The sequence below is a fragment of the Stenella coeruleoalba genome, assembly GCF_951394435.1.
Source record: "Stenella coeruleoalba genome assembly, chromosome: 3".
In the NCBI taxonomy this organism is placed as follows: Eukaryota; Metazoa; Chordata; class Mammalia; order Artiodactyla; family Delphinidae; genus Stenella; species Stenella coeruleoalba.
Window position 1 is genome coordinate 136,561,134 of NC_137148.1, and position 12,786 is coordinate 136,573,919.

The window sequence follows — 12,786 nt, forward strand, 5'->3', positions numbered from 1 at the left end:
CCAGCCGCTCCGCGGCATGTGGGATCCTCCCGGACCGGGGCATGAACCCGTGTCCCCTGCATCGGCAGGCGAACTCTCAACCACTGCGCCACCAGGGAAGCCCCAGTGACACCTTTTTTGAACACCTTGCTGAAGTCGTAACCCACCCCTAACAAGCCCCCTACGCTCTCTCCTACTTTATTTTCTCTCCATAGTAGTTGAGACCATGCAACATACTATTTTACCTTTTTACCTGGTTTATTGCCTCTCTCTATTAGAGTATAAGTTCCATGAAGGCAGGAATCTTTCTCTATTTTGTTTGCTGCTTTATCGCCACTGTCCAGAGCAGAGCTAGCACATATAGGTACTCAGTAAGATCTAGTCTTTATGTATTTAGCATATCCCTTCTTTAAGTTGGAATTGAAACAGGAGGGAAGCGGGCAGGGCACAACCTCTGAAAGAATGACATAGCCCTTGAGGCTACAATATAACCTGGTTAGAACCAACTGGAATCAAGATGGCGGAAGATTGGACTTCCAGTAGACCTTGAGCCTCATTATATGCTTCTTGGAATACATTAGCATGCTAAATGACATACTCACAGGCACCATGACAGTTCCAAAGCTAACCAAAAAAGGTCAAAAAGTGGGCAGTGGCCCAGTTTCTGGAAATCTCCGCCCCTTCTCCAAAATAGTTGGAATAATCCTCGCACTTGTCAGCCTATGAAATTACCCAGACCATATTTCGGGGGCTTCTCACCTTCTGCGATGGCCCACACTCTGTCTGTGGCATGCGTTTCTCCCAGGACCATTCTTGCCTTTTGAGACAGACTGCATTCTGTCTATGGAATGTGTATCTCTCTAAATAAATCCACTTCTTACCTATCGCTTTGTGTCTCCCTGAATTCTTTCTGTGACTAGATGTAAAGAACCTGAGCTTCATTAAGTACTGAGACCAGGTGTGTGATCTCAATTAAAAGACAGTGGGTTCAAGCCACAGTCTAGGTTTTAGCTGGGTTCAAGTCCCAATCTGAGTTGTGTGGTTTCAGAACTATTGGGCCAAAGGGATGACTATTTTCTATAGTTCTTCACTTTAGTTTTTGCTTGTACCAGTGGTTTGCCCCTTTTAACTGCTGAGTAGTATTTCATAGTGTGGATGTACTGTCCTTTGTTTAACCATTTACCCATTGAAGAACATCTTGGCTATTTCCAGTTTGGGGCTGCTATGAATAAAACTGTTATAAACCATTGTGTACGGGTTTTCATGAGATCTTAAGCCTTCCTTTCTCTGGGATAAATGTCTAGGAGTGCAATTGCTGAGTTGCACTGAGTGGTAGTTGTATGTTTTCTTTTTAAAAGAAACTGCCAAACCATTTTCCAGAGTTGCTGCACCATTTTACATCTCCACCAACAATGTAAGAGTGATCCACTTTCTCCACGTCCTTGCCAGCATTTGGTATTGTCACCCTTTTTTATTTTAGCCATTTTGTTATGTGTGCAGTGATGCCATGCATTTAATTTGTATTTCTCTGATAGTTAATGATCTTGAACATCTTTTTTCCCTGCTTATTTGCCATCTGTATGTCTTCTTCAGGAAAACGTCTCTTTAGGTCTTTTGCCTACGGTCTGATTGGATTGCTTGCTTTTTTAATATTGAGTTTTAAAAAGTTTTAAAAATATATTCTAGATATAGTCTTTGTCAGATATGTGGTTTGCAAATATTTTCTCTCACTCTGTAGGTTGTCTTCTCATCCTCTTAACAGACTAAAAGTTTTTAGTTTTGATGAAGTCCAACTTAAACATTTTTCCTTTTAAGGTCATGGTTTGGTGTCAAGTCTAAGAACTCTTTCCCTAGTCAGATCCTAAAGATGTTCTTCTATGTTTTTTCTAAAAGTTTTATAGTTTGAGTTTAAATCTATGATCAATTTTGAGTTAGTTTTTGTATAAAGTGCGAGATTAGGGATTTCCCTGGTGGCGCAGTGGTTAAGACTGTGCTCCCAGTGCAGGGGGCCTGGGTTCATTCCCTGGGCAGGGAACTAGATCCCACACGCATGCCACAACTAAAAACCTGCATGCCTCAACTAAGGAGCCCTCAAGCTGCAGCTAAGGAGCCCGTCTGCCAGAACTAAGACCCAGTGCAACCAAATAAGTAAATAAATAAATTTAAAAATAAAAAAAATAAAAAATGAAGTGTGAGATTAGATTGAGGTTTTTTTTAAACCTATGGATGTCCAATTTGGAGCCTGCATTTTAACAAATCTTTAGAAACATCAAGGTCTGAGAACTTCTGGGGAGGGATTTGTGGGATTTACTTGGTGATGTGATGGTAAATGTTTCACAACCAGTTCTTGGTGAGGGAGGGGTAATTTCCACGGTATAAATACAACCTTTATAGCTGATTGCAAGCAACTGATATGATGCCCCTGAGCACAGAGTTGGGAAGAGATTCACAGAAGCACACCATTATGTAATATGCCCACACTTACAGGAGATGCATATGACCTCAGAAGTATAGATAATAATAAAATGTGGAAGGAAATGATGCGTTTTGAGTATTTATCAACTTTGTTTTAAATATAACTTATTTAATTTTAAATTTATTTCAAGAACTTTGGAGGTTCTAAGAGTTTACCCTACTTGCAAGCTACATTGTCAGTTTCATGGATGCTGGCAGAAGACATGAGACTCCTGGATTAGAGACAAAGGACTTTATTACTTACAGCAACTGCAGTAACTAGAGTGTCAGCATTACCTTGTACTAGTTCCCTGAGCCCCAATTCCCAAAGGGTGATGCAAAATGGCACTTATCCATGCAGTGGGTTGTATATAGGAGAGAAATTCTGCGTTTAGGGATCCGAATGCTAAGTTATCATCTTTTATAATGCTCAAAGGCAGACATTATCTTTATTACTCTGGACAATAAGAAAACTGCCCTTTTTATCTTGAAGGAAACACTATACAAACAAGTTTGAAAAGATAGTCCTGAACAAAGATATTCAAGTGCTTCCACTCACGGGACCAGCTGAAATGAGAGAGACTCATGAAGAATTGACTCCAAACAGCCTATATAATTTATTTTTTAATAATGGCTGTGTTTAACAACCAGCCCACAAAGTTCCTGAAAATGGAACAATAGGCCCTCAGAAGCCAGTACATTGGCTCCAGTACACCAATGTATTTCGAGGCAAAAAAAAAAAGGAAAGACTAAGGGAGAGATTCTCTCTGGATTGATTTCACCAGCTGGGAGCCCGGGAAGCCCCATCCATGGAGGAAGCTGTTTTAATGGTTTGTTTTCCAGAATGGTTATTATTATAATGGAAATTCTAATAATAGTTATTAAAGTAAAAATAACAACTACTCTTTGTTGCCTGTCAAGTACAGGTCATGCATTTTGGGGGCTTTTTATCTCATTTAATCCTCGAAATTACCTACGAAGTAAGGAGATTATTACTATCCTCATTTAATAAATGAGAAAACCAAGACTCCTAGAGGTCAAAGAAAAAAGCTGGGCTGGGATTGAGCTTGTCCAGCAAACTCTAGCTCTGAGGAGTTGAGAACTCACAGTCTTTTTTTTTTTCTTTTAATAAATTTATTTATTTTATTATTTTATTTTATTTATTTATTGTTTCTGGCCGCGTTGGCTCTTTGTTGCTGCACGCGGTCTTTCTCTAATTGTGGCGAGCAGGGGCTACTCTGCTGCGGTTTACGGGCTTCTCATTGTGGTGGCTTCTCTTGTTGCAGAGCTGGGGCTCTAGGCACATGAGCTTCAGTAGTTGTGGCACATGGGCTCAGTAGTTGTGGCACATGGGCTTAGTTGCTCCTTGGCATGTGGGATCTTCCCGGACCAGGGATCGAACCCGTGTCCCCTGCACTGGAAGGTGGATTCTCAACCACTGTGCTGCCAGGGAAGTCTGAACTCACAGTCTTAAAAGCAACTTTTCCACTCACGTCGACTGGCATTATTGAGACCCCACCTGCCTTCTCTCTGTGCCTCTCAGGAGCAGGGCTTTGTGGTGTCATGCTGGCAAGGGCCAAGGGCATAGATTTCTGGTCTCTGCTTGCCAGTGAGTTCCAGTGTGACCTTGGGCAGATTATTCATCTCTGCACCTCTATTTCCTCATCTGTCCAATGATGGATGTTCTGATGGTACTGTTCTGCCAGTCTTGCAGAGTTATCTGGAAAATCAAAGGTGCATCAAAATGGTCTGGGGTTGTAGTTTAGGTTGCATGACTTTGTACCAGCTATAAAATCTCTGCAACACCCCCCCCCCACCTTAAAGTTTCTTATGTGTATTATGGGGGCGGGGCATATGCGGTCACCATGAGGCTGTCAGATTCTGAGTCTATAAGTGAGATAATAGCTCCAGAAGGCTCTGGAAAAGGCAGAAAGCAACCCCCAGACATGAGGTATTGTTTTTCACTCTCTGCTGCCCCATTTCTTTCTAATTTCCTGTGGTTGTGCAGCCATCGGGCTCAGAGAGGGTCAGGTAAGCATTTGTGACCTGAGTCTTTGGACTGCAGGAGTGATGGTGGTTCAGGCAGGGCTGCTCTCCCTGGGGGCAGATAGAGACTCCCCCCACGTGCCAGGCAGGAGGTGTCTGAGAGGCGCAGGAGCCTTGGATATCGCCTGCCTCTGAGCCTCTCAGCTCAGAGTCTGTTCAGAGCTCCGTCTGCACCCCACCTGAGTTCCAGGCTTAGAGTTGCCGAGTGACTGGCTGGAGGAAGGCATTCTAAGCCCAGGGACCGCCAAGTACAAAGGCCTAGAAGGGGGAGTAAACTTGGCAGGTTTAAGTGGCAGCAGACCAGCCTGGCTGGAGAGGGAAAGGGGAGGAGGTCAAACATCCGTAACCTGCTCCAAGCAGCCGAACCCCCAAGAAGCCAAGGAGCCCCAAGGGGGCAGGTAAGGGATGTTCCCACTACTTGCAAATGCTCCGGGTGCTCTCGAATGTGTGGATCGGTCTCTGGTAACGGGCCGACAGCCAACAGCAGCTCTGGCTGTGCCCACCGAGATCACCTGACCTTTTCTCTTCCTCCTGTCAACTTGTTTGCAGGCTGGGTCTGAGCCAGAGGTGAGGGGGGCTGGCAGGGCTCAGAGATGTAGCCTTGAGGGCTTGCCTCTCCCTGCCCAGCCATTAGAGCCAACGCGATGTTACCAAGGCCCCTCAGCCTCCATCTGCCAGTTCCAGAAACCCAGTCCCCTGGGGGCAGGGGTAGGGCAGGGGGAGGCTTCTGGCAGCAGGACTGGTGAGTCCTAATATCACAGCCTATCTGAGAGGCACAGGAACTCATAACAGACTCACCTGTTTACAAAATTCCCAAAGTCCAGGCTGCACTCTGGGCTACTTACATCAGAATCTCTAAGGGGGGAGGATTTGAATATTTACAGCCCACTCAGGAGATTCCACTGTGCAACCCAGGCTGAGGACCAGGGCTGTGGTTCCTTGCAGCTCTCTGGGGCCTCTGAGTTCAGACAGAATTGGATTTGAACTCCAGCTCTCCGACTTCACCAAGTGACCTCAACCAACATTCTGAGCCTCCCTGAGCCTCTATTCCCTCCTCTGTAAAAAGTGCATCGTAGTAATACACCTACCTTATGCGTTGTCCTCAAGGCCAAAGGTATTAATCCATGATAAACACATGGCACAAAGGGTTCATTCCTAGTAAGAGCCCAATAAATGTGTTTATTGTTATTACTTTCCCAAGGTCAAGCACGCCATTAGAAAGCTCCTCTTTAGGTTAAGTTGAAATGTTCTTATGGCTGCAAGAATCATCTTCTCAAAACCCAAATTTCCTTGCATCACCCACCCACTTAAAATCATTCTGTGGTTTTCCTTTATTCTCAGAGTCAACAGAAGTTTTGAATTTGACTTAGCAGCCTTCAAGGCTCTGCTCCCTCACCTTCTTTTTTATTTATTTATTTATTCATTTATTTAATTTTTGGCTGCATTGGGTCTTTGCTGCTGCACGCGGGTTTTCTCTAGTTGCTGGGAGCCAGGGCTACTCTTTGTTGTTGTGTGCAGGCTTCTCATTGTGGTGGCTTCTCTTGTTGCGGAGCACGGGCTCTAGGCGCACGGGCTTCAGTAGTTGTGGCACGGGGTTCCCCCTCGCGGGCTCTAAAGCGCAGGCTCAGTAGTTGTGGCACGCGGGCTTAGTTGCTCCACGGCATGTGGGATCTTCCCGGACCAGGGCTCAAACCCGTGTCCCCTGCATTGGCAGGCGGATTCTTAACCACTGTGCCACCAGGGAAGCCCCCCCTCACGTTCTTATTTTGCAGTCTTTGCTCCCTTCACACCATGACCTGGGGGAGGGGACTCCTTTGATTTCCCGGACCTGCCCTGCTGGTCCCACCACCGGGCCTTTACATATGAAACTCCCATCACTGCGCCCCTGGAATGCCTTCCCCACTCTTCTTCCTGCTAACTTACCCTGCAGATCTCAGCTTGGTCATATCACTCTACCAGTAAAGTTCTTTACACTCTGACCAGGACAAATCCTCGCCTTGTCATTCTCATGGCACCATCTCACAGCTGACATTTTACATTTATTTCTCTGGGCATTTGTCCAATGCTCGTCACCTGTGTTAGACTCTAAGCTCCAAGAAGACAGAGACCATATCTGCATTTTGCTCACCCCAGCATCCCCGATGCCTAACTCACTGAGTTGAGGTTTGATAAATATCTATGGAATAAATGGCCCAAATTGGCCTCTTGATAAAGTCCACCTGTTCAAATGCGGCTCCTTGCAGCAGTCGGTGCCCTGGACTAGAGGACTGCCCTGCAGGGGTGGGCCGGCAGCTTCGGGACCCCCACTCTTCTCTCCTCTCCCTCCTTATAGAAGGTGGCTCTTCCAGACGTCCAGGTCCTCCTTAGACAGGTTCTGGTTGTACCACGCTTGGAGTGGGATTCAAAGTAGCCGATGGGGTGCTTTTCAAGAGTGATTTGCCCACAGAGTTCTGCCAAGTGGTGGGGCAGCTGAGAAGTGTTTCAGGATTTAATGCCCTCCTTAGCCTTTCACCTCTGAGGCCCTTGATCTCCATGTAATTAAGCTCATACATTAAATGCACTTTATGGGATGAGAAAGCCCCACGTGGAACATGGACTTTTCACACCAGGAGGCCATTTTAGGTTATTGTCAGCCTCAGCTTGAAAAATCGCTTGGGGTGGGGATGAATTGAGGTTGTGAGTTTACAAGGGCATCAGTGAAAATAAATACCAGAGATGAAGCTAAACTCTTCCTTCTTGTTTTTTTTTTTTTTCTTGGCCACGTCATGAGGCTTGCAGGATCTTAGTTCCTCGACCAGGGAATGAATCCAGGCCCACGGCAATGAGAGCACTGAGTCTTAACCACTGGACCGCCAAGGGAAGTCCCTTCCTTCTTGTTTTTAATCAGGGTCAATCTGAGGCAAAATGATAAAGTAGATGAAGAATATCTTTTCAAAAAAAGCGACTTGTGCTCACTTCGGCAGCACATATACTAAAATTGCAACGATACAGAGAAGATCAGCATGGCCCCTGCACAAGGATGACATGCAAATTCGTGAAGCGTTCCATATTTTTAGGCAGAGCTCCAAAGCCGTCGTCAGGTTTCTAACTGTGATGATGAAGCATGTTTACGTTGGTGAATTTGAAATCATCGATGATCACAGGGCTGGGAAAAGTGTTGTGAACCTCACAGGCAGGCTAAATAAGTGTGGAATGATCAGCCGCAGGTTTGATGTGCAACTCAAAGATCTAGAAAAATGGCAGAATAACCTGCTCCCATCCCATCCGTTTGGTATCATTGTACTGTCAACCTCAGCTGGCATCACGGACCGTGAAGAAGCAAGATGAAAACACACAGGAGGGAGAATCCTTGGATTCTTTTTCTAGGGATGTAATACATACGTGCAGATAAAATGCCTCAGAGGAAAAATAAATAAAAATTAAAAAGCAACTTGCCCAGAGCCATCTTTGGGCCCTTTCTGAGAAATTCTGTTTAGGCTTTTGTCTCCAGAGCAGGGAGAGGCCTGGAATTTTGCAGAGGTTATTAGGAGCCAATAAGTAAGCACCTACCCTCGTCCTGGCCTCAGCCGCTGCATGAGGAGCTAGGCCTGTGAGGGTAACTTCCATCTTACCCGCAGAGCTCCACAGCCAGCGCCCACCTGGGCCTGAGGACAGCTGTGGAAGGGACACCAGGAAAGGGGAAAATGAAGAAAAAGAAACACACATAGGCTCCAGCCCCATCAAAGAGTAGAAGCTGAGTCTTTTCCATTCTAGTTTTCCCCTCAGCCTGGCCCGGGGATTGGCAAAGCTGGCTGTACTTCACAGTTGGCTGTGGAGCTTGTAAAGGGCCAGACTCCCAGGTCCCATCAAGGGAACTAAAGGGCTGGAGGAGGTGCAGCTGTGTCCACACCCTTCTCTACCCTGCGAGCTACTGACTCCCCACCTGTCCTGGGGACCACAGGCGTCATCCCTGACCACAGTGAGGCCTTCAGAGATGTCTGCTGAGTTGAGATGAAATCTGTAATTGACTAGACAGGATCCTGCTTTGTGGGAGGGAAATACTTGGGACCCAAACCCCACCACATAGGAGTGCTTCCAAGTCAGAGCACTTGCCCACATTTCTCTGGCTCCCCTCCACAGGGGGCACACAGGGTGGTGGGGAGGGCCTACTGCCCACAGAGGGGCCTGCTCATGGCCAATGTAGCTGAAAGTGCAGCCTCTAGATGCACCCGCTTAGTTCCAGTCCCATTGCATTGACCTTTGGCATTGACCCAAGCTCTCTAGGACTCAACTTTCCCCATCTGTAAAGAGGGGATGTTGATCGTAGTAGCGGCTCACAGCGGTGTGGAGAAGCTGAGAAGAGACAATACACATAACACCCAGCATGTGACTAATGTTCAGTTAGATAATAATGTTATTATCTTCCAGCTCAGGAAACCTAATAACAGCAACCACTGATTGTCTTCAGTGGAAGCAGAGGGCCAGATGTGAACGTTCAATGCTTCAGAACATGCTGGCCTGATTCATCCAGCTGTTTTAATTTATGTTTCAGGAATTTCAGGCTCTTAGCTCTGCTTTGGAGACACAAGCATAAATGTTTAGTGCCAAAATGGATTCTGAGACCATCTGATTCAATCCTTCATTTCACAGATAGGGAAACTGAGGCCACCTGACGTGAAATGTCTTGGCCAAAGCCGCACAAGGAATCAGAAGAAGACAGAGCTGGGACTGGAACCCAGATTTCTTGTTTTCCTGGACAACTGCAGTATTCCTGCACTCTACCAGCTGCCTCTGTAATTTAGAATGTGTGTGAAATCCCTTTAACTGATAATGCTAGAAAGATGTGTGGTTCTTGTGTTCTTATTCTTTTTCTTTTCTCCAGCTGAGGGTCATGGTCGAATAATATCACGGATCAGAATCTCTCTTTCTCTCTCTCTCTTTTTTCCTTTGGCTCAGAATCTAGAAAACAGCCTGGAGAAGAAACCAGGGCAGATCTTCCAGCCTCTAAGCCTCAGGACTGGAGGTTTGTGTGGTAGACGTTTGCCCCCTAGTGGAATGAGTGAAGATGACAGGCAGGGAGTGAAGAAGCTTCTGCCTCCAGGACCTGGCTTCCCAGGGGTCCGATGCAGCTTGCACAGCCGGGCCTCCCTTACCTCACCCTAATGCCAGCACCGTCAGATCCCATCTTTACTTAAAATTATGATATTCTGTTCATCAAAACACTTTTTGGTATTAATTTTGATTTATTAAGACATTGAATTAAAATATTATTTATATTGATTATTTTGGGGGCAACTCCTTTAAATTTTGCACGTGAGGTGAGTGCCCCATTTGCCTCCCCCGATCGTAGTCTTTTTAAAATATTTATTTATTTATTTATTTGTTTCTTTATTTATTTTCGACCATAGTCTTAATCCAGAAGGCGGCCCTGGAAGAACCCGCAGATACCTGATGTGCTGACCCCCTCACTTGTCGGAGGTGCCCTGAGGCCCGGCAAGGGCTGGGCTGGGCCAGCCTGTTAGGGCAGTGTGGTCTGCTGCTTTTGCACTGAAATAATCAGAACTGCATATTTCCCAGGCTTTCTCCAGAAGCGAACGGTGACAAAGAACCTCTCCTTGCCCAAACCCTAGCCAGGCTCCTCTGAGCCCTCTTCTTTACTAGGCCTGTCAACCTGGGCCTATAAGGACTTGAACAAACACTAACATCGTTTCCAACAGCTCAAGGCCCTGTGACCCATGCCCCCCTTAAAGTGGCTGCCTGAAAACACTCAAGGCAGCCAAAATCATGTACTGTTTGTTCCAGCCAACATCTGAAGATAGCGCCCCTGTTTCCCAGTCTCTGTGGGAACGTAGTAACCCCATTTTGATAGAGGCCAGTTAGCAAGTCCATAAGGGCTTCACCTGGACCAGTCCCCTCCCCCTTTTCCCTGAGTCTACAGAGCCCCCAGTCAGCCCCATCCCCACTCCCTCATCCTCCCTTTAAAACACCCAGTCACCGCTGAACAAAGCAAAGTGAGCCCAATTCACATTGGACTCTTCCAATGCAGTAATATACTACAATAGTATATTACTGATTAAAATCAGTCCTTACCACTTTAACTAGTGTTCAGCTTTTCTTTGAAATTTATTTAATTTATTTTTGGCTGCTTTGGGTCTTGCTTGCTGTGCACGGGCTTTCTCTAGTTGCAGCGAGCGGGGGTTACTCTTCGTTGCGGTGTGCAGGTTTCTCATTGCAGTGGCTTCTCTTGTTGCAGAGTACGGGCTCTAGGCGTGCGGGCTTCAGTAGTTGTGGCTCACGGGCTCTAGAGTGCAGGCTCAGTAGTTGTGGCACTCGGGCTTAGTTGCTCCGCGGCATGTAGGATCTTCCTTGGCCAGGGCTTGAACACTTGTCCCCTGCGTTGGCAGGCGGATTCTTAACCACTACGCCACCAGGGAAGCCCCCAGTGTTCAGGGAAGCCCCCAGTGTTCAGCTTTGTTTCTCTTTGATAACGGCTGACTTTTGAAGAGTGTCCCTTATGAGAAAAGACCCTGGGGCCAAGGGCAATTTTATTGCACAAAGATGCGCTGAATTCTGGGTCTTCCTCAATGCCTAAAGCATGAAGCCCTAGGGAATTCCCTGGCCGGACTCAGTGCTTTCACTGCCAGGGCCCAGGTTCAATCCCTGGACAGGGAACTAAGATCCTGCAAGCCACGTGGTGCAGCCAAAAATAAACAAATAAAAATAAATAAATAAATAAAACTTAACAAAAGACAAAAAAGCATGAAGGCTTAAAGATAGGCCCTATTTGCAGGGGCCCACAGTAAGTAGCTAGACTAGGAGGAGGGTCTGGTGCCCCAGCATGTCTGGGAAGGCCACCTCGTTGGAACACCTTCCTCAACTGGGCCTACATCCTGCATCACCTGCTGGAGGACTCCAAGTACTCAAGGCACCAAGGCGTCAGCCACCCTCAGGAGTGTTAGGGGACACACCAGCCCTCCTCCTTGCCATCAACTGGCTACCAGAGACCCCCCTCAACTGTGTCACCTACTTCTGCCCACCTGCCACCAACCCAGCGCTCCCACCTCCCCACTTCCAGCAGTCCTGGGCCACATCCAAGGAAGACGAGACCCCAGAACTTGGTCCTGCAAGGCCTCTGCCTCCACCTGCCCGATCCCCTATAAAGAGTGCTAAGGCTCCCCCCACCCCATTATCCCCCCACCCCAGGATTCCCTGGCAGGCTGCCAAGGGGACATGGGTTTAGGTCAGGCCCAGAAGTGGCAACTACAGAGCTTCAGGGTCCTGCCCGTCTTGCTCAGGCTGCATTTATTACTGAGGTTTCACAGAGTTGAGTCAACTGCCTTCAAATGCTTGAATCCCTGGGGGCAGGAAGAGGAAGCGGCTAAAGGTGCTCTTTTTAAGAATGTAAAATAAAGAAGAAGAAAGGAAAAGACAAAAGAATTGTTCATAGACAAAAATGCCTCGAGCTCAGAAGCTGGCCCTTTCCTACAGGGGTGCTGGGCAGGACCCCAACCACACACTAATCTGCTTGGGCCCCAAACTCCTTCTTAGGTTTCTCAGACCCATCCCAAACTGATATGTTTTGTGGCCTAAAGAGAATGGAATTATTTTAAGTAAGCTCCATTTCATTTACGGAGGGGTTCACCCCTTCCAGGACCACCTCAGGCAGCGTCTCCTTTCCTTTCCTTTGCCCCCCAGCCCCACTTTTCCAGCTAGGAGACGGTCAACCCAATCTGCCAGGGACCTGCGGTTCCATCAGAAAGTTCTCTCCAGCAATCAACCTGGGAGGCTTCTCAGCACCAGCTGCTCAGATCCCTGCACGCTGGAAACCCTGGGGCGGGGGAAGAGATTCATCTGTACGCTACTCACGTCCGCCCAGTGGTTCTCAGGCATGCTGGGGTAACCCAAGTACCTCACTGATTGAGAAGCGGGCCCGCAGGTGATTTGTTACTAATAATGAAGGGCTTAAGTGTGACGTTGACTTGCCTCACGCGTGGAGCAGATTCAAGGTCATCCCTGTATGACTGTCACGCTCACGCCTGCTTTCTTGAGCTGAATGAACTCTTTGCCACGACCTGTGAGGTTCCGTGTAACCTTCCAGCCTCGCACCTCAGGTCCCTATCTCCTTTCTCACTCACCCATCCCTCTGGCCTTCAGCCAGTTCCGCAGGTGTGCCAAGCTCTTTCCTCCACACCTGCCGCTCTTTCTGCCAGGACACCCCTCCCCCTTTGCCTTGCTATATCTCCTGTTTTAGGGCCCAGCTTAAAAATTAACTTCTTCTTGGTACTGACTTGGAGGGGGCTTCAGAGAGCCTTGAGGAGTTGGGGGGGC